Source organism: Ambystoma mexicanum, unplaced genomic scaffold (genome assembly GCF_040938575.1).
Source record: "Ambystoma mexicanum isolate Mex_15411 unplaced genomic scaffold, UKY_AmexF1_1 Mex_scaf66, whole genome shotgun sequence".
NCBI lineage: Eukaryota > Metazoa > Chordata > Amphibia > Caudata > Ambystomatidae > Ambystoma > Ambystoma mexicanum.
In genome coordinates this window covers 715,323-734,507 of record NW_027182484.1, presented here as the reverse complement: position 1 = coordinate 734,507, position 19,185 = coordinate 715,323, and the positions used below count along the sequence as shown (strand labels likewise).

Genomic DNA, 19,185 nt, shown 5'->3' with positions numbered 1-19,185 from the left:
TAAAACACAGCTTGTATCATATGAAGAAATCCTAAACAGTTTCATGGTGTTTACCCTATGTTTCAGGAGATGATCAGGAGTATTTCAAATGTAGAAATGTGTTGCTCATTACATAAAATGCTAAGATTGTAAATGTTTTCTTCAATTTATTTAAAAAATATTTCTACAGGTAAAACAGCTGAACAAGGGGGCACCCAGATTTGAACTAGGGACCTCTTGATCTGCAGAGAAATGCTCTATCACTGAGCTTTATCCCCATTTCTGAAATGTTCACCTTTATTTATTCAGTAATATGTACAAAGTGGAAGCAACATGCAATCACCATCAAAGCAATGCATTTTCAGCCACCAAACCCTCCTTATAAGTATAAGGGGTACAAAAGATGTCCTTTATCTGCCTTGGTAAAATACAGTGAGGTTTCCATTGCAAGGATTCATACATTTCGTATCACATGTAGATCTTGGAACATGGAAAAAAAAATCTTTTGTTAAATGCACAAATTCTGCAAAATGTAACTGCTTCTCTACTGCAGTTTGTTGATGTTGTGCTAAGAGCATAGTTAAACCCAATTGTTCATTGTTTTGTATATGAAATGATGATATATCCTATTGTTTCTTACAGTGCATTGGGTTGAAAAACATTTTAACAGGATCTATTGAAGAGGGTATATGGTTATGAAACAGGGACTTCTTGAACTGCACTCCTACGCTCTACCACTGAGTTAAACCCTTGAATGCTGAAAACTGCCCTTTTTTAAAAAGGTGATAGAGTGGGTGACTGTATGGAACTTGTAGAACTAATAAAATCAGTGCACTTCTGGTCAGCTGTACAAATTAATACATTTCATTAAGGGCATATTATTGGTTTCCACCACAGTTTTATAACATTCATATGAGCTTCCAATGGACTATTTCAAACTGATAATATCACCAGTAGAACTTGGGTGAATGTAAAACACAGCTTGTATCATATGAAGGAATCCTAAACAGTTTCATGGTGTTTACCCTATGTTTCAGGAGTATTTCAAATGGAGAAATGTGTTGCTCATTACATCAAATGCTAAGAGTGTAAATGTTTTTTTTCTACAGGTAAAACAGTTGAACAAGAGGGCACCCAGATTTCAACTAGGGACCTCTTGAACTGCAGTCAAATGCTCTACCACTGAGCTATACCCCCAATTTTGAGAAGTTCACCTTTATTAATTCAGTAATATGTACAAAGTGCAAACAACATGCAATCACCATCAAAGCAATGCATTTTCAGCCACCAAACCCTCCTTATAAGTATATGGGGTGCGATGGATGTCCTTTATCTGCCTTGGTAAAATACAGTGAGGTTTCCATTGCAAGAATTCATACATTTCGTATCACATGTAGATCTTGGAACATGGAAAAAAATCTTTTGTCAAATGCACAAATTCTGCAAAATGTAACTGCTTCTCTACTGCAGTTTGTTGATTTTGTGCTAAGAGCATAGTTAAACCCAATTGTTCATTGTTTTGTATATGAAATGATGATATATCCTATTGTTTCTTAAAGTGCATTGGGTTGAAAAACATTTTAACAGGATCTATTGAAGTGGGTATATGGTTATGAAACAGGGACTTCTTGAAAAGCACTCCTACGCTCTACCACTGACATAAACCCTTGAATGCTGAAAATTGCCCTTTTTTAAAAAGGTGATAAAGTGGGTGACTGTATGGAACTTGTAGAACTAATAACATCAGTGCACTTCTGGTCAGCTGTACAAATTAATACATTTCATTAAGGGCATCTTATTGGTTTCCACCACAGTTTTATAACATTAATATGAGCTTCCAATGGACTATTTCAAACTAATCATATCACCAGTAGAACTTGGGTGAATGTAAAACACAGCATGTATCATATGAAGAAATCCTAAACAGTTTCATGGTGTTTACCCTATGTTTCAGGAGATGATCAGGAGTATTTCAAATGTAGAAATATGTTGCTCATTACATAAAATGCTAAGATTGTAAATGTTTTCTTCAATTTATGTAATTAAAATAATATTTCTACAGGTAAAACAGTTGAACAAGGGGGCACCCAGATTTCAACTAGGGACCTCTTGATCTGCAGTCAAATGCTCTACCACTGAGCTATACCCCCAGTTCTGAAAAGTTCACCTTTATTAATTCAGTAATATGTACAAAGTGGAAGCAACATGCAATCACCATCAAAGCAATGCATTTTCAGCCACCAAACCCTCCTTATAAGTATATGGGGTGTAAAGGATGTCCTTTATCTGCCTTGGTAAAATACAGTGAGGTTTCCATTGCAAGAATTCATACATTTCGTATCACATGTAGATCTTGGAACATGGAAAAAAAATCTTTTGTCAAATGCAAAAATTCTGCCAAAAGGTAACTGCTTCTCTACTGCAGTTTGTTGATTTTGTGCTAAGAGCATAATTAAACCCAATTGTTCATTGTTTTTTATATGAAATGAAGATATATCCTATTGTTTCTTACAGTGCATTGGGTTGAAAAACATTTTAACAGGATCTATTGACGAGGGTATATGGTTATGAAACAGGGACTTCTTGAACTGCACTCCTACGCTCTACCACTGAGTTAAACCCTTGAATGCTGAAAACTGCCCTTTTTTAAAAAGGTGATAGAGTGGGTGACTGTATGGAACTTGTAGAACTAATGACATCAGTGCACTTCTGGTCAGCTGTACAAATTAATACATTTCATTAAGGGCATATTATTGGTTTCCACCACAGTTTTATAACATTCATATGAGCTTCCAATGGACTATTTCAAACTGATAATATCACCAGTAGAACTTGGGTGAATGTACAACGCAGCTTGTATCATATGAAGAAATCCTAAACAGTTTCATGGTGTTTACCCTATGTTTCAGGAGTATTTCAAATGTAGAAATGTGTTCCTCATTACATCAAAAGCTAAGATTGTAAATGTTTACTTCAATTTATTTAATTAAAAAAATATTTCTACAGGAAAAACAGTTGGACAAGGGGGCACCCAGATTTGAACTAGGGACCTTTTGATCTGTAGTGAAATGCTCTACCCCTGAGCTATACCCCCATTTCTGAAATGTTCACCTTTATTTATTCAGTAATATGTACAAAGTGGAAGCAACATGCAATCACCATCAAAGCAATGCATTTTCAGCCACCAAACCTTCCTTATAAGTATATGGGGTGCGAAGGATGTCCTTTATCTGCCTTGGTAAAATACAGTGAGGTTTCCATTGCAAGAATTCATACATTTCGTATCACATGTAGATCTTGGAACATGGAAAAAAAATCTTTTGTCAAATGCACAAATTCTGCAAAATGTAACTGCTTCTCTACTGCAGTTTGTTGATGTTGTGCTAAGAGCATAGTTAAACCCAATTGTTCATTGTTTTGTATATGAAATGATGATATATCCTATTGTTTCTTACAGTGCATTGGGTTGAAAAACATTTTAACAGGATCTATTGAAGAGGGTATATGGTTATGAAACAGGGACTTCTTGAACTACAGTCCTACGCTCTACCACTGACATAAACCCTTCAATGTTGAAAACTGCACTTTTATAAAAAGGTGATAGAGTGGGTGACTTTATGGAACTTGTAGAACTAATGATATCAGTTCACTTCTGGTCATCTGTACAAATTAATACATTTCATTAAGGGCATATTATTGGTTTCCACCACAGTTTTATAACATTCATATGAGCTTCCAATGGACTATTTCAAACTAATCATATCACCAGTAGAACTTGGGTGAATGTAAAACACAGCTTGTATCATACGAAGAAATCCTAAACAGCTTAATGGTGTTTACCCTATGTTTCAGGTGATGATCAGGAGTATTTCAAATGTAGAAATGTGTTGCTCATTACATAAAATGCTAAGATTGTAAATGATTACTTCAATTTATTTAATTAAATAAATATTTCTACAGGTAAAACAGCTGGACAAGGGGGCATCCAGATTTGAACTAGGGACCTTTTGATCTGCAGTGAAATGCACTACCCCTGAGCTATACCGCCATTTCTGAAATGTTCACCTTTATTTATTCAGTAATATGTACAAAGTGGAAGCAACATGCAATCAACATCAAAGCAATGCATTTTCAGCCACCAAACCCTCCTTATAAGTATAAGGGGTACAAAAGATGTCCTTTATCTGTCTTGGTAAAATACAGTGAGGTTTCCATTGCAAGAATTCATACATTTCGTATCACATGTAGATCTTGGAACATGGAAAAAAAACTTTTGTCAAATGCACAAATTCTGCAAAACGTAACTACTTCTCTACTGCAGTTTGTTGATTTTGTGCTAAGAGCATAGTTAAACCCAATTGTTCATTGTTTTTTATATGAAATGATATATCCTATTGTTTCTTACAGTGCATTGGGTTGAAAAACATTTTAACAGGATCTATTGACGAAGGTATATGGTTATGAAACAGGGACTTCTTGAACTGCACTCCTACGCTCTACCACTGAGTTAAACCCTTGAATGCTGAAAACTGCCCTTTTTTAAAAAGGTGATAGAGTGGGTGACTGCATGGAACTTGTAGAACTAATGACATCAGTGCACTTCTGGTCATCTGTACAAATTAATACATTTCATTAAGGGCATATTATTGGTTTCCACCACAGTTTTATAACATTCATATGAGCTTCCAATGGACTATTTCAAACTGATAATATCACCAGTAGAACTTGGGTGAATGTAAAACACAGCTTGTATCATATGAAGGAATCCTAAACAGTTTCATGGTGTTTACCCTATGTTTCAGGAGTATTTCAAATGGAGAAATGTGTTGCTCATTACATCAAATGCTAAGAGTGTAAATGTTTTTTTTCTACAGGTAAAACAGTTGAACAAGAGGGCACCCAGATTTCAACTAGGGACCTCTTGAACTGCAGTCAAATGCTCTACCACTGAGCTATACCCCCAATTTTGAGAAGTTCATCTGTATTAATTCAGTAATATGTACAAAGTGCAAACAACATGCAATCACCATCAAAGCAATGCATTTTCAGCCACCAAACCCTCCTTATAAGTATATGGGGTGCGATGGATGTCCTTTATCTGCCTTGGTAAAATACAGTGAGGTTTCCATTGCAAGAATTCATACATTTCGTATCACATGTAGATCTTGGAACATGGAAAAAAATCTTTTGTCAAATGCACAAATTCTGCAAAATGTAACTGCTTCTCTACTGCAGTTTGTTGATTTTGTGCTAAGAGCATAGTTAAACCCAATTGTTCATTGTTTTGTATATGAAATGATGATATATCCTATTGTTTCTTAAAGTGCATTGGGTTGAAAAACATTTTAACAGGATCTATTGAAGTGGGTATATGGTTATGAAACAGGGACTTCTTGAAAAGCACTCCTACGCTCTACCACTGACATAAACCCTTGAATGCTGAAAATTGCCCTTTTTTAAAAAGGTGATAAAGTGGGTGACTGTATGGAACTTGTAGAACTAATAACATCAGTGCACTTCTGGTCAGCTGTACAAATTAATACATTTCATTAAGGGCATATTATTGGTTTCCACCACAGTTTTATAACATTAATATGAGCTTCCAATGGACTATTTCAAACTAATCATATCACCAGTAGAACTTGGGTGAATGTAAAACACAGCATGTATCATATGAAGAAATCCTAAACAGTTTCATGGTGTTTACCCTATGTTTCAGGAGATGATCAGGAGTATTTCAAATGTAGAAATATGTTGCTCATTACATAAAATGCTAAGATTGTAAATGTTTTCTTCAATTTATGTAATTAAAATAATATTTCTACAGGTAAAACAGTTGAACAAGGGGGCACCCAGATTTCAACTAGGGACCTCTTGATCTGCAGTCAAATGCTCTACCACTGAGCTATACCCCCAGTTCTGAAAAGTTCACCTTTATTAATTCAGTAATATGTACAAAGTGGAAGCAACATGCAATCACCATCAAAGCAATGCATTTTCAGCCACCAAACCCTCCTTATAAGTATATGGGGTGTAAAGGATGTCCTTTATCTGCCTTGGTAAAATACAGTGAGGTTTCCATTGCAAGAATTCATACATTTCGTATCACATGTAGATCTTGGAACATGGAAAAAAAATCTTTTGTCAAATGCAAAAATTCTGCCAAAAGGTAACTGCTTCTCTACTGCAGTTTGTTGATTTTGTGCTAAGAGCATAATTAAACCCAATTGTTCATTGTTTTTTATATGAAATGAAGATATATCCTATTGTTTCTTACAGTGCATTGGGTTGAAAAACATTTTAACAGGATCTATTGACGAGGGTATATGGTTATGAAACAGGGACTTCTTGAACTGCACTCCTACGCTCTACCACTGAGTTAAACCCTTGAATGCTGAAAACTGCCCTTTTTTAAAAAGGTGATAGAGTGGGTGACTGTATGGAACTTGTAGAACTAATGACATCAGTGCACTTCTGGTCAGCTGTACAAATTAATACATTTCATTAAGGGCATATTATTGGTTTCCACCACAGTTTTATAACATTCATATGAGCTTCCAATGGACTATTTCAAACTGATAATATCACCAGTAGAACTTGGGTGAATGTACAACGCAGCTTGTATCATATGAAGAAATCCTAAACAGTTTCATGGTGTTTACCCTATGTTTCAGGAGTATTTCAAATGTAGAAATGTGTTCCTCATTACATCAAAAGCTAAGATTGTAAATGTTTACTTCAATTTATTTAATTAAAAAAATATTTCTACAGGAAAAACAGTTGGACAAGGGGGCACCCAGATTTGAACTAGGGACCTTTTGATCTGTAGTGAAATGCTCTACCCCTGAGCTATACCCCCATTTCTGAAATGTTCACCTTTATTTATTCAGTAATATGTACAAAGTGGAAGCAACATGCAATCACCATCAAAGCAATGCATTTTCAGCCACCAAACCTTCCTTATAAGTATATGGGGTGCGAAGGATGTCCTTTATCTGCCTTGGTAAAATACAGTGAGGTTTCCATTGCAAGAATTCATACATTTCGTATCACATGTAGATCTTGGAACATGGAAAAAAAATCTTTTGTCAAATGCACAAATTCTGCAAAATGTAACTGCTTCTCTACTGCAGTTTGTTGATGTTGTGCTAAGAGCATAGTTAAACCCAATTGTTCATTGTTTTGTATATGAAATGATGATATATCCTATTGTTTCTTACAGTGCATTGGGTTGAAAAACATTTTAACAGGATCTATTGAAGAGGGTATATGGTTATGAAACAGGGACTTCTTGAACTACACTCCTACGCTCTACTACTGACATAAACCATTCAATGTTGAAAACTGGCCTTTTTTAAAAAGGTGATAGCGTGGGTGACTGTATGGAACTTGTAGAACTAATGACATCAGTGCACTTCTGGTCATCTGTACAAATTAATACATTTCATTAAGGGCATATTATTGGTTTCCACCACAGTTTTATAACATTCACATGAGCTTCCAATGGACTAGTTCAAACTGATCATATCACCAGTAGAACTTGGGTGAATGTAAAGCACAGCTTATATCATATGAAGAAATCCTAAACATCTTAATGGTGTCTACCCTATGTTTCAGGTGATGATCAGGAGTATTTCAAATGTAGAAATGTGTTGCTCATTACATAAAATGCTAAGATTGTAAATGTTTACTTCAATTTATTTAATTAAAAAAATATTTCTACAGGTAAAATAGTTGGATAAGGGGGCACCCAGAATTGAACTAGTGACCTCTTGATCTGCAGTGAAATGCTCTACCCCTGAGCTATAACCCCATTTCTGAAATGTTCAACTTTACTTATTCAGTAATATGTACAAAGTGGAAGCAACATGCAATCACCATCAAAGCAATGCATTTTCAGCCACCAAACCCTCCTTATTAGTATAAGGGGTACAAAAGATGTCCTTTATCTGCCTTGGTAAAATACAGTGAGGTTTCCATTGCAAGAATTCATACATTTCGTATCACATGTAGATCTTGGAACATGGAAAAAAAAACTTTCGTCAAATGCACAAATTCTGCAAAACGTAACTGCTTCTCTACTGCAGTTTGTTGATTTTCTGCTAAGAGCATAGTTAAACCCAATTGTTCATTGTTTTTATATGAAATGATGATATATCCTTTTGTTTCTTACAGTACATTGGGTTGAAAAACATTTTAACAGGATCTAGTGACGAGGGTGTATGGTTATGAAACAGGGATTTCTTGAACTGCACTCCTATGCTCTACCACTGAGTTAAACCCTTGAATGCTGAAAACTGCCCTTTTTTTAAAATGGTGATAGAGTGGGTGACTGTATGGAACTTGTAAAACTAATGACATCAGTGCACTTCTGGTCAGCTGTACAAATTAATACATTTCATTAAGGGCATATTATTGGTTTCCACCACAGTTTTATTACATTCATATGAGCTTCCAATGGACTATTACCAACTGATAATATCACCAGTAGAACTTGGATGAATGTAAAACACAGCTTGTATCATATGAAGAAATCCTAAACAGTTTCATGGTGTTTACCCTATGTTTCAGGAGATGATCAGGAGTATTTCAAATGTAGAAATGTGTTGCTCATTACATAAAATGCTAAGATTGTAAATGTTTTCTTCAATTTATTTAAAAAATATTTCTACAGGTAAAACAGCTGAACAAGGGGGCACCCAGATTTGAACTAGGGACCTCTTGATCTGCAGAGAAATGCTCTATCACTGAGCTTTATCCCCATTTCTGAAATGTTCACCTTTATTTATTCAGTAATATGTACAAAGTGGAAGCAACATGCAATCACCATCAAAGCAATGCATTTTCAGCCACCAAACCCTCCTTATAAGTATAAGGGGTACAAAAGATGTCCTTTATCTGCCTTGGTAAAATACAGTGAGGTTTCCATTGCAAGGATTCATACATTTCGTATCACATGTAGATCTTGGAACATGGAAAAAAAAATCTTTTGTTAAATGCACAAATTCTGCAAAATGTAACTGCTTCTCTACTGCAGTTTGTTGATGTTGTGCTAAGAGCATAGTTAAACCCAATTGTTCATTGTTTTGTATATGAAATGATGATATATCCTATTGTTTCTTACAGTGCATTGGGTTGAAAAACATTTTAACAGGATCTATTGAAGAGGGTATATGGTTATGAAACAGGGACTTCTTGAACTGCACTCCTACGCTCTACCACTGAGTTAAACCCTTGAATGCTGAAAACTGCCCTTTTTTAAAAAGGTGATAGAGTGGGTGACTGTATGGAACTTGTAGAACTAATAAAATCAGTGCACTTCTGGTCAGCTGTACAAATTAATACATTTCATTAAGGGCATATTATTGGTTTCCACCACAGTTTTATAACATTCATATGAGCTTCCAATGGACTATTTCAAACTGATAATATCACCAGTAGAACTTGGGTGAATGTAAAACACAGCTTGTATCATATGAAGGAATCCTAAACAGTTTCATGGTGTTTACCCTATGTTTCAGGAGTATTTCAAATGGAGAAATGTGTTGCTCATTACATCAAATGCTAAGAGTGTAAATGTTTTTTTTCTACAGGTAAAACAGTTGAACAAGAGGGCACCCAGATTTCAACTAGGGACCTCTTGAACTGCAGTCAAATGCTCTACCACTGAGCTATACCCCCAATTTTGAGAAGTTCACCTTTATTAATTCAGTAATATGTACAAAGTGCAAACAACATGCAATCACCATCAAAGCAATGCATTTTCAGCCACCAAACCCTCCTTATAAGTATATGGGGTGCGATGGATGTCCTTTATCTGCCTTGGTAAAATACAGTGAGGTTTCCATTGCAAGAATTCATACATTTCGTATCACATGTAGATCTTGGAACATGGAAAAAAATCTTTTGTCAAATGCACAAATTCTGCAAAATGTAACTGCTTCTCTACTGCAGTTTGTTGATTTTGTGCTAAGAGCATAGTTAAACCCAATTGTTCATTGTTTTGTATATGAAATGATGATATATCCTATTGTTTCTTAAAGTGCATTGGGTTGAAAAACATTTTAACAGGATCTATTGAAGTGGGTATATGGTTATGAAACAGGGACTTCTTGAAAAGCACTCCTACGCTCTACCACTGACATAAACCCTTGAATGCTGAAAATTGCCCTTTTTTAAAAAGGTGATAAAGTGGGTGACTGTATGGAACTTGTAGAACTAATAACATCAGTGCACTTCTGGTCAGCTGTACAAATTAATACATTTCATTAAGGGCATATTATTGGTTTCCACCACAGTTTTATAACATTAATATGAGCTTCCAATGGACTATTTCAAACTAATCATATCACCAGTAGAACTTGGGTGAATGTAAAACACAGCATGTATCATATGAAGAAATCCTAAACAGTTTCATGGTGTTTACCCTATGTTTCAGGAGATGATCAGGAGTATTTCAAATGTAGAAATATGTTGCTCATTACATAAAATGCTAAGTTTGTAAATGTTTTCTTCAATTTATGTAATTAAAATAATATTTCTACAGGTAAAACAGTTGAACAAGGGGGCACCCAGATTTCAACTAGGGACCTCTTGATCTGCAGTCAAATGCTCTACCACTGAGCTATACCCCCAGTTCTGAAAAGTTCACCTTTATTAATTCAGTAATATGTACAAAGTGGAAGCAACATGCAATCACCATCAAAGCAATGCATTTTCAGCCACCAAACCCTCCTTATAAGTATATGGGGTGTAAAGGATGTCCTTTATCTGCCTTGGTAAAATACAGTGAGGTTTCCATTGCAAGAATTAATACATTTCGTATCACATGTAGATCTTGGAACATGGAAAAAAAATCTTTTGTCAAATGCAAAAATTCTGCCAAAAGGTAACTGCTTCTCTACTGCAGTTTGTTGATTTTGTGCTAAGAGCATAATTAAACCCAATTGTTCATTGTTTTTTATATGAAATGAAGATATATCCTATTGTTTCTTACAGTGCATTGGGTTGAAAAACATTTTAACAGGATCTATTGACGAGGGTATATGGTTATGAAACAGGGACTTCTTGAACTGCACTCCTACGCTCTACCACGGAGTTAAACCCTTGAATGCTGAAAACTGCCCTTTTTTAAAAAGGTGATAGAGTGGGTGACTGTATGGAACTTGTAGAACTAATGACATCAGTGCACTTATATGAAATGAAGATATATCCTATTGTTTCTTACAGTGCATTGGGTTGAAAAACTGCACTCCTACGCTCTACCACTGAGTTAAACCCTTGAATGCTGAAAACTGCCCTTTTTTAAAAAGGTGATAGAGTGGGTGACTGTATGGAACTTGTAGAACTAATGACATCAGTGCACTTCTGGTCAGCTGTACAAATTAATACATTTCATTAAGGGCATATTATTGGTTTCCACCACAGTTTTATAACATTCATATGAGCTTCCAATGGACTATTTCAAACTGATAATATCACCAGTAGAACTTGGGTGAATGTACAACGCAGCTTGTATCATATGAAGAAATCCTAAACAGTTTCATGGTGTTTACCCTATGTTTCAGGAGTATTTCAAATGTAGAAATGTGTTCCTCATTACATCAAAAGCTAAGATTGTAAATGTTTTTTTCTACAGGTAAAACACTTGAACAAGAGGGCACACAGATTAGAACTAGGGACCTCTTGATCTGCAGTCAAATGCTCTACCACTGAGCTACACAGCCAGTTCCAAAAAGTTCATCTTTATTTATTCAGTAATATGTACAAAGTGGAAGCAACATGCAATCACCATCAAAGCAATGCATGTTCAGCCACCAAACCCTCCTTATAAGTATAAGGGGTGTGAAGGATGTCCTTTATCTGCCTTGGTAAAATACAGTGAGGTTTCCATTGCAAGAATTCATACAATGCGTATCACATGTAGATCTTGGAACATGGAAAAAAAATCTTTTGTCAAATGCACAAATTCTGCAAAATGTAACTGCTTCTCTACTGCAGTTTGTTGATTTTGTGCTAAGAGCATAGTTAAACCCAATTGTTCATTGTTTTGTATATGAAATGATGATATATCCTATTGTTTCTTACAGTGCATTGGGTTGAAAAACATTTTAACAGGATCTATTGAAGAGGGTATATGGTTATGAAACAGTGACTTCTTGAACTACACTCCTACGCTCTACCACTGACATAAACCCTTCAATGTTGAAAACTGCCCTTTTTTAAAAATGTGATAGAGTGGGTGACTCTATGGAACTTATAGAACTAATGACATCAGTGCACTTCTGGTCAGCTGTACAAATTAATACATTTCATTAAGGGCATATTATTGGTTTCCACCACAGTTTTATAACATTCGTATGAGCTTCCAATGGATTATTTTAAACTGGTCATATCACCAGTAGAACTTGGGTGAATGTAAAACACAGCTTGTATCATATGAAGAAATCCTAAACAGCTTAATGGTGTTTACCCTATGTTTCAGGTGATGATCAGGAGTATTTCAAATGTAGAAATGTGTTGCTCATTACATAAAATGCTAAGATTGTAAATGTTTACTTCAATTTATTTAATTAAAAAAATATTTCTACAGGAAAAACAGTTGGACAAGGGGGCACCCAGATTTGAACTAGGGACTTTTGATCTGCAGTGAAATGCTCTACCCCTGAGCTATACCCCCATTTATGAAATGTGCACCTTTATTTATTCAGTAATATGTACAAAGTGGAAGCAACATGCAATCACCATCAAAGCAATGCATTTTCAGCCACCAAACCTTCCTTATAAGTATATGGGGTGCGAAGGATGTCCTTTATCTGCCTTGGTAAAATACAGTGAGGTTTCCATTGCAAGAATTCATGCATTTCGTATCACATGTAGATCTTGGAACATGGAAAAAAAATCTTTTGTCAAATGCACAAATTCTGCAAAATGTAACTGCTTCTCTACTGCAGTTTGTTGATGTTGTGCTAAGAGCATAGTTAAACCCAATTGTTCATTGTTTTGTATATGAAATGATGATATATCCTATTGTTTCTTACAGTGCATTGGGTTGAAAAACATTTTAACAGGATCTATTGAAGAGGGTATATGGTTATGAAGCAGGGACTTCTTGAACTACACTCCTACGCTCTACTACTGACATAAACCATTCAATGTTGAAAACTGGCCTTTTTTAAAAAGGTGATAGAGTGGGTGACTGTATGGAACTTGTAGAACTAATGACATCAGTGCACTTCTGGTCATCTGTACAAATTAATACATTTCATTAAGGGCATATTATTGGTTTCCACCACAGTTTTAGAACATTCATATGAGCTTCCAATGGACTATTACAAACTGAAAATATCACCAGTAGAACTTGGGTGAATGTAAAACACAGCTTGTATATGGATATCGGGTGCAAAGGATGTCCTTTATCTGCCTTGGTAAAATACAGTGAGGTTTCCATTGCAAGAATTCATACATTTCATATCACATGTAGATCTTGGAACATGGAAAAAAAACTTTCGTCAAATGCTTAAATTCTGCAAAATGTAACTGTTTCTCTACTGCAGTTTGGTGATTTTGTGCTAAGAGCATAGTTAAACCCAATTGTTCATTGTTTTGTATATGAAATGATGATATATCCTATTGTTTCTTACAGTGCATTGGGTTGAAAAACATTTTAACAGGATCTATTGAAGAGGGTATATGGTTATGAAACAGGGACTTCTTGAACTGCACTCCTACGCTCTACCACTGAGTTAAACCCTTGAATGCTGAAAACTGCCCTTTTTTAAAAAGGTGATAGAGTGGGTGACTGTATGGAACTTGTAGAACTAATGACATCAGTGCACTTCTGGTCAGCTGTACAAATTAATACATTTCATTAAGGGCATATTATTGGTTTCCACCACAGTTTTATAACATTCATATGAGCTTCCAATGGACTAGTTCAAACTGATCATATCACCAGTAGAACTTGGGTGAATGTAAAGCACAGCTTGTATCATATGAAGAAATCCTAAACATCTTAATGGTGTTTAACCTATGTTTCAGGTGATGATCAGGAGTATTTCAAATGTGGAAATGTGTTGCTCATTACATAAAATGCTAAGATTGTAAATGTTTACTTCAATTTATTTAATTAAAAAAATATTTCTACAGGTAAAATAGTTGGATAAGGGGGCACCCAGAATTGAACTAGTGACCTCTTGATCTGCAGTGAAATGCTCTATCCCTGAGCTATTACCCCATTTCTGAAATGTTCACCTTTACTTATTCAGTAATATGTACAAAGTGGAAGCAACATGCAATCACCATCAAAGCAATGCATTTTCAGCCACCAAACCCTCCTTATAAGTATAATGGGTACAAAAGATGTCCTTTATCTGCCTTGGTAAAATACAGTGAGGTTTCCATTGCAAGAATTCATACATTTCGTATCACATGTAGATCTTGGAACATGGAAAAAAAAACTTTCGTCAAATGCACAAATTCTGCAAAACGTAACTGCTTCTCTACTGCAGTTTGTTGATTTTGTGCTAAGAGCATAGTTAAACCCAATTGTTCATTGTTTTTATATGAAATGATGATATATCCTATTGTTTCTTACAGTGCATTGGGTTGAAAAACATTTTAACAGGATCTATTGACGAGGGTATATGGTTATGAAACAGGGACTTCTTGAACTGCACTCCTACGCTCAACCACTGAGTTAAACCCTTGAATGCTGAAAACTCACCTTTTTTAAAAAGGTGATAGAGTGGGTGACTGTATGGAACTTGTAGAACTAATGACATCAGTGCACTTCTGGTGAGCTGTACAAATTAATACATTTCATTAAGGGCATATTATTGGTTTCCACCACAGTTTTATAACATTCATATGAGCTTCCAATGGACTATTTCAAACTGATAATATCACCAGTAGAACTTGGGTGAATGTAAAACACAGCTTGTATCATATGAAGAAATCCTAAACAGTTTCATGGTGTTTACCCTATGTTTCAGGAGTATTTCAAATGTAGAAATGTGTTCCTCATTACATCAAATGCTAAGATTGTAAATGTTTTTTTCTACAGGTAAAACAGTTGAACAAGAGAGCACACAGATTTGAACTAGGGATCTCTTGATCTGCAGTCAAATGTTCTACCACTGAGCTACACCCCCAGTTCCGAAAAGTTCACCTTTATTTATTCAGTAATATGTACAAAGTTGAAGCAACATGCTGTCGTGGGGAAATTCTGCCGGGGTCGGCCGGGCCGTCCGCGGACCTCCAGGCAGGGAGGCCCCAACTCCTCCCGTGTATCCCAGTTGAGACAGAGTGCGAGACACACACAAGGAGCAAGGTGACTCTGCTGTTTATTAGACAAAAACGGCAGGGATGGGTCAAGGAGCGTACGCGTCCGTCCTGACACACACACAATCGTGGGGCTCGCAGGCCCTTTTTACTGCATTATGACGCGCTATTCGCGTCACTTCAGAAAGTTAACAAAAAACCTATCGCCACTCTTAATTGGTTGCTCGAGTGGTAGGGTTAGTATAGCACACATATAGAGGACAATGTTACTGGACAAAGGGTAGTCAGGTGATATATCTGGGTTGTCCCTACAATTAGATACATGAAAATTGTTACATGAAGACTCCTGAGGATTGGCTAATATTACTGACGTCTGAGATAAGAGCCCCATGTTCTGATTGGTGCACCCGTGAGCTTCCCAGCCTGGGACCACCGTTGTTCCCAGCTCTCGGTGTACCTGCGATTGCAACAATGTTTCAATATGGGTACGTGCAGACAATGTGAGGATTTATGCATAGTTGGAAGGCTGACCGCTCCCACTGTCGCAGATGTCCATTGAGCCTTTCAAGTGTATCTGCCTGTGTCTCGTAGCGAGGGATCCAGGCGCCTTTTCTCTCCTGGGTTTGGCATCTCGTCAGGTTCGGCTTGGTCACGTGGGGAGGGACCGTGTTTGAGGCAGAATTCTGCACAATTAATATTGCTCTTCCACTGTGTGTCTGGTTTAATTTGCAGGTGTGACCTTAACGTTGGTGCGCGGAGTGCGAGGCTGCAACATCGTGCCTTTGATGCTTTGTTCTTGGAATGTGGGTTTGCAACATCGCGACCTTGGCTGGTTGTTTCACCGGGCCCATTCTGCAGAATCAGCAACCAGACTCTTGCTTTGTTAACGTCCACGGGAGCTCTTGTTTGAGGCATACTTGGGCCTGGTGCATACGTGATCCGGTTGGTGCATGGGTGCTTTAAGTTATAGTAGAATATAGTTCCATGACCAGTATCGTGTCTTCATTATAGTTCTTATAGTGGTAACTGGTTTCAAGAGAAGCGTGAGCAAGCTTTGTAAATGAGTTCATGACGCGTCTTGCGTTTCTGCATTCTGAAAGCCTATGTAAAAATAATAAAGATGCACGTCCGTGAATATGCCTGTCGCCTACGTCATAGCACTGAGTATATTCTTCGTGTATGATCGGTGTGGGAATGTCCAATGTGTGTATTTGTGCAGAGGTGCTTCCCGTTGTCTAGGTCGTCATGGCATCTCTAACGACGTGTAGTTTTAGTCTAGTTGGTCCGTGCCGCAGGTGTCGGCATGGCCAGTACGGGCTGTTGGGCAGGCAGATGGACACATCCGTATGTTCCTATACCAGGGTATTTGGTCATCTGGTAAATGGACAAACTCTTCTCGTGGCGGGTGTCTGGGTCGTGACCCTCTAGGCCAAGCGCGAGAGGTGAAGGACGGGAGCCTGGTCTTCCATTCTCCCACTTCAGTCCCCCTGTGGTCGACTTGTCGACCACAAACATATCCTTTCCGTTATCTCCTCTTACTCGCCATATCTTAGTTATTCCTCCTAGATGTCCATAATGGTTCACATGATCTTCAAATGACCAATACATATATTCACAGGTCCCTCCAGGAGTACAGTATACCCATTTCCCTATGTAACTCCTGGGGTTTCTTGGGTTCTCGATCTTCACTGATGGTGGGTCTAGATGGTTGGTGATTATTTGGGTGCGCAGCTTCTCCCTCTCCTGTATTATCACACCTGTATGTTGGCCCTCATCTGCTGGCATCAGGGGGTGCATTCCCACCATTTCGAGCAACTCGTCAGTGGTGCGTGCCTTCCGGGCCTTCCAAAATCTAATTATGATCAGCGTAGCTCCAGCCAAAATAGTACAACCCACTATTATTTGCAGTCCATCTGACAGCCAGGATGGCATCCATGACCATAATATTGAGAACCAGCTCTTATCCTTGTTTACACCGTTACTTTCATCCATCATTTTGGAGTGCATCTGGGCCAATTGTGAAACTGCTTCAGTCAGTGTACCATTATCAGCATCGTTGGCAGGTGTGAACGTGCAGCATGATTGTCCTATCTTTGCACAAACTCCTCCTTCCATTGCTGTGAGAAGGTCCAATACATATCTGTTCTGGAGTGCTACCATTCTTATAGCTCGCAGCTCCTCTTTTATTGCGTTAAACCCATTTACTGTAGAATTGATGGTCATCATTAGTTCCCATCTAGTTATTTGGAGCCATTTCGCCTTTGCGTAAGCCTGCAGTCCCGGGTGTATTATTGAAGAGAAGAACATTGCTGCTCTGCTGAATAGTCTGTGTTCTGGCGGTATGGAGGTTAGTTCCGTTTCCGACCTTCCCCACAGGTAATTTCCTGTCAGTGGCTCTCCTTGTCTTTTCCTTCTATTTAGAACAGTATCATTGTTGTTGGTCCTGTTCCCTTGCTCCTCCTTAAGTGGTGCAGATCTCTTTTTTCTCTTGTCCCCTTCATCCATTTTGGGAAAGTTCGCCACATTAACATGCTTCTTAGGTACCACTAGTGATGGTACATTGACGTGCACCATTGTGCACACACCATTCCACAGGGGGGGCAGTGTATGGTATGCCTTTTCTCCACAGGCCCAATAATGGTCCATTATTACTGCTGTTCCTGCTCCCCCCTCAGGTAACTCCGTCACACTTGCACAATTGGTGTTATATCCTACGTCCACCTCTCCTTTATGCTGGTAGCATACCTTGGGCGCAGTCAGCAGTAGTATTGTTATTGGGTCTTCATCTGTTTCTACCCACGTGAGCATTGGTACATACTTGATCCACGTCGTCCAACATCGGTGATTGTGGGCCTCGATAGTTGAGATAGTTTCTTTTGTTACCATGTTGCTGCCAATCACTCCTATCTCCCAGCTGTTGTCCAGATACACCTTTCCTGTTATCGTCACCAGCGGCCTCTCCCAACATCCTTGTTTGCCCGGAACTTCGGTGGCGTACCAATCACATGGTAGATACTGCAGTGTTACTTTCTTTGTTTCTCCTTTTGCAGGGCCACTTGTTTTGTATCTGAATACTTCTGCATGTAAACTGGTCTTGTGATAACTCAAATAGGTCTTGAGAAAGTTGTTTTCATATGGATATGAGTCTCGTGTTTTCCATGTCATGTGCACTACCGTCCCTTGAAATAATCCTTTCGTTTGGAACAGTGCCAAGTATATTATGCATTGTGCTATCTTTTCATCAATTTCTGTGGCAACAAATGTTCGTGAAGCACTCATGGCGTATGGTATTAATGAGCAAACGTAGCAGCTGTCCTCAGTTGTTTGTTTACCAATGCGGGTCATGTGTTGGTACCATATGTTGTTTGTGACGTGTGCTGAATCTTGTATAAAATTATCAATACCTTTATTGTCTGAGTATGTGCTGCGTTTAACTCTATTTTGCTTGGGTGCAAGGTTACTACTATCACCTGACGTAACACCTGTTGCAGCAGGGGACAGGGGTATATTAGGTTTAGGTGCAGCAATAAAATTAATAGCATAGCTGTACTGCCATACAGAAGCAGCCAAGAACCCGGTGATCATCAAAATCCCTATTATCTTTATTACATATGCTAGTCTCACCGGCATTTTGCTCTTACCTTGCTGCAGTCCTGGCAGCGTATTCTTGCGACGTTAAAGTTGCCCGCCTGAAAATTCTCAAAAATGCTGGTTACTAAATGTTAGTGGTTTGTTTCCTTTAAGCTCTCCCTATCAAATAGTCATTCAGTGCCCAGGCGAAGAGCTGTTCCCACGCTACTCTAAGTGATCTGTCTCTTAGGATCGGCAAGTATGGGCGGAGGTGGGGCATGGAATATTCTATGGCCAAGAGGAATGCTGTGTAGTAGACACGCACCCTTCTCCTTTTTAGGTACGTTGGCCTTT

The 19,185-nt window shown here is 37.8% G+C and overlaps 5 non-coding genes across 5 annotated transcripts; all 5 read right to left on the bottom strand.

The window, feature by feature from the left end:
• Window positions 1-2,057: 2,057 nt before the first annotated feature.
• Window positions 2,058-2,129, bottom strand: TRNAC-GCA (transfer RNA cysteine (anticodon GCA)). Its single transcript has one exon. It is a non-coding gene; the product is annotated as a tRNA-Cys (tRNA).
• An 872-nt stretch (window positions 2,130-3,001) lies between these two features.
• On the bottom strand, window positions 3,002-3,073 carry TRNAC-ACA (transfer RNA cysteine (anticodon ACA)). Its single transcript has one exon. It is a non-coding gene; the product is annotated as a tRNA-Cys (tRNA).
• Window positions 3,074-5,822: 2,749 nt separating this feature from the next.
• On the bottom strand, window positions 5,823-5,894 carry TRNAC-GCA (transfer RNA cysteine (anticodon GCA)). Its single transcript has one exon. It is a non-coding gene; the product is annotated as a tRNA-Cys (tRNA).
• Window positions 5,895-6,766: 872 nt separating this feature from the next.
• On the bottom strand, window positions 6,767-6,838 carry TRNAC-ACA (transfer RNA cysteine (anticodon ACA)). Its single transcript has one exon. It is a non-coding gene; the product is annotated as a tRNA-Cys (tRNA).
• A 3,703-nt stretch (window positions 6,839-10,541) lies between these two features.
• On the bottom strand, window positions 10,542-10,613 carry TRNAC-GCA (transfer RNA cysteine (anticodon GCA)). Its single transcript has one exon. It is a non-coding gene; the product is annotated as a tRNA-Cys (tRNA).
• Window positions 10,614-19,185: the final 8,572 nt, after the last annotated feature.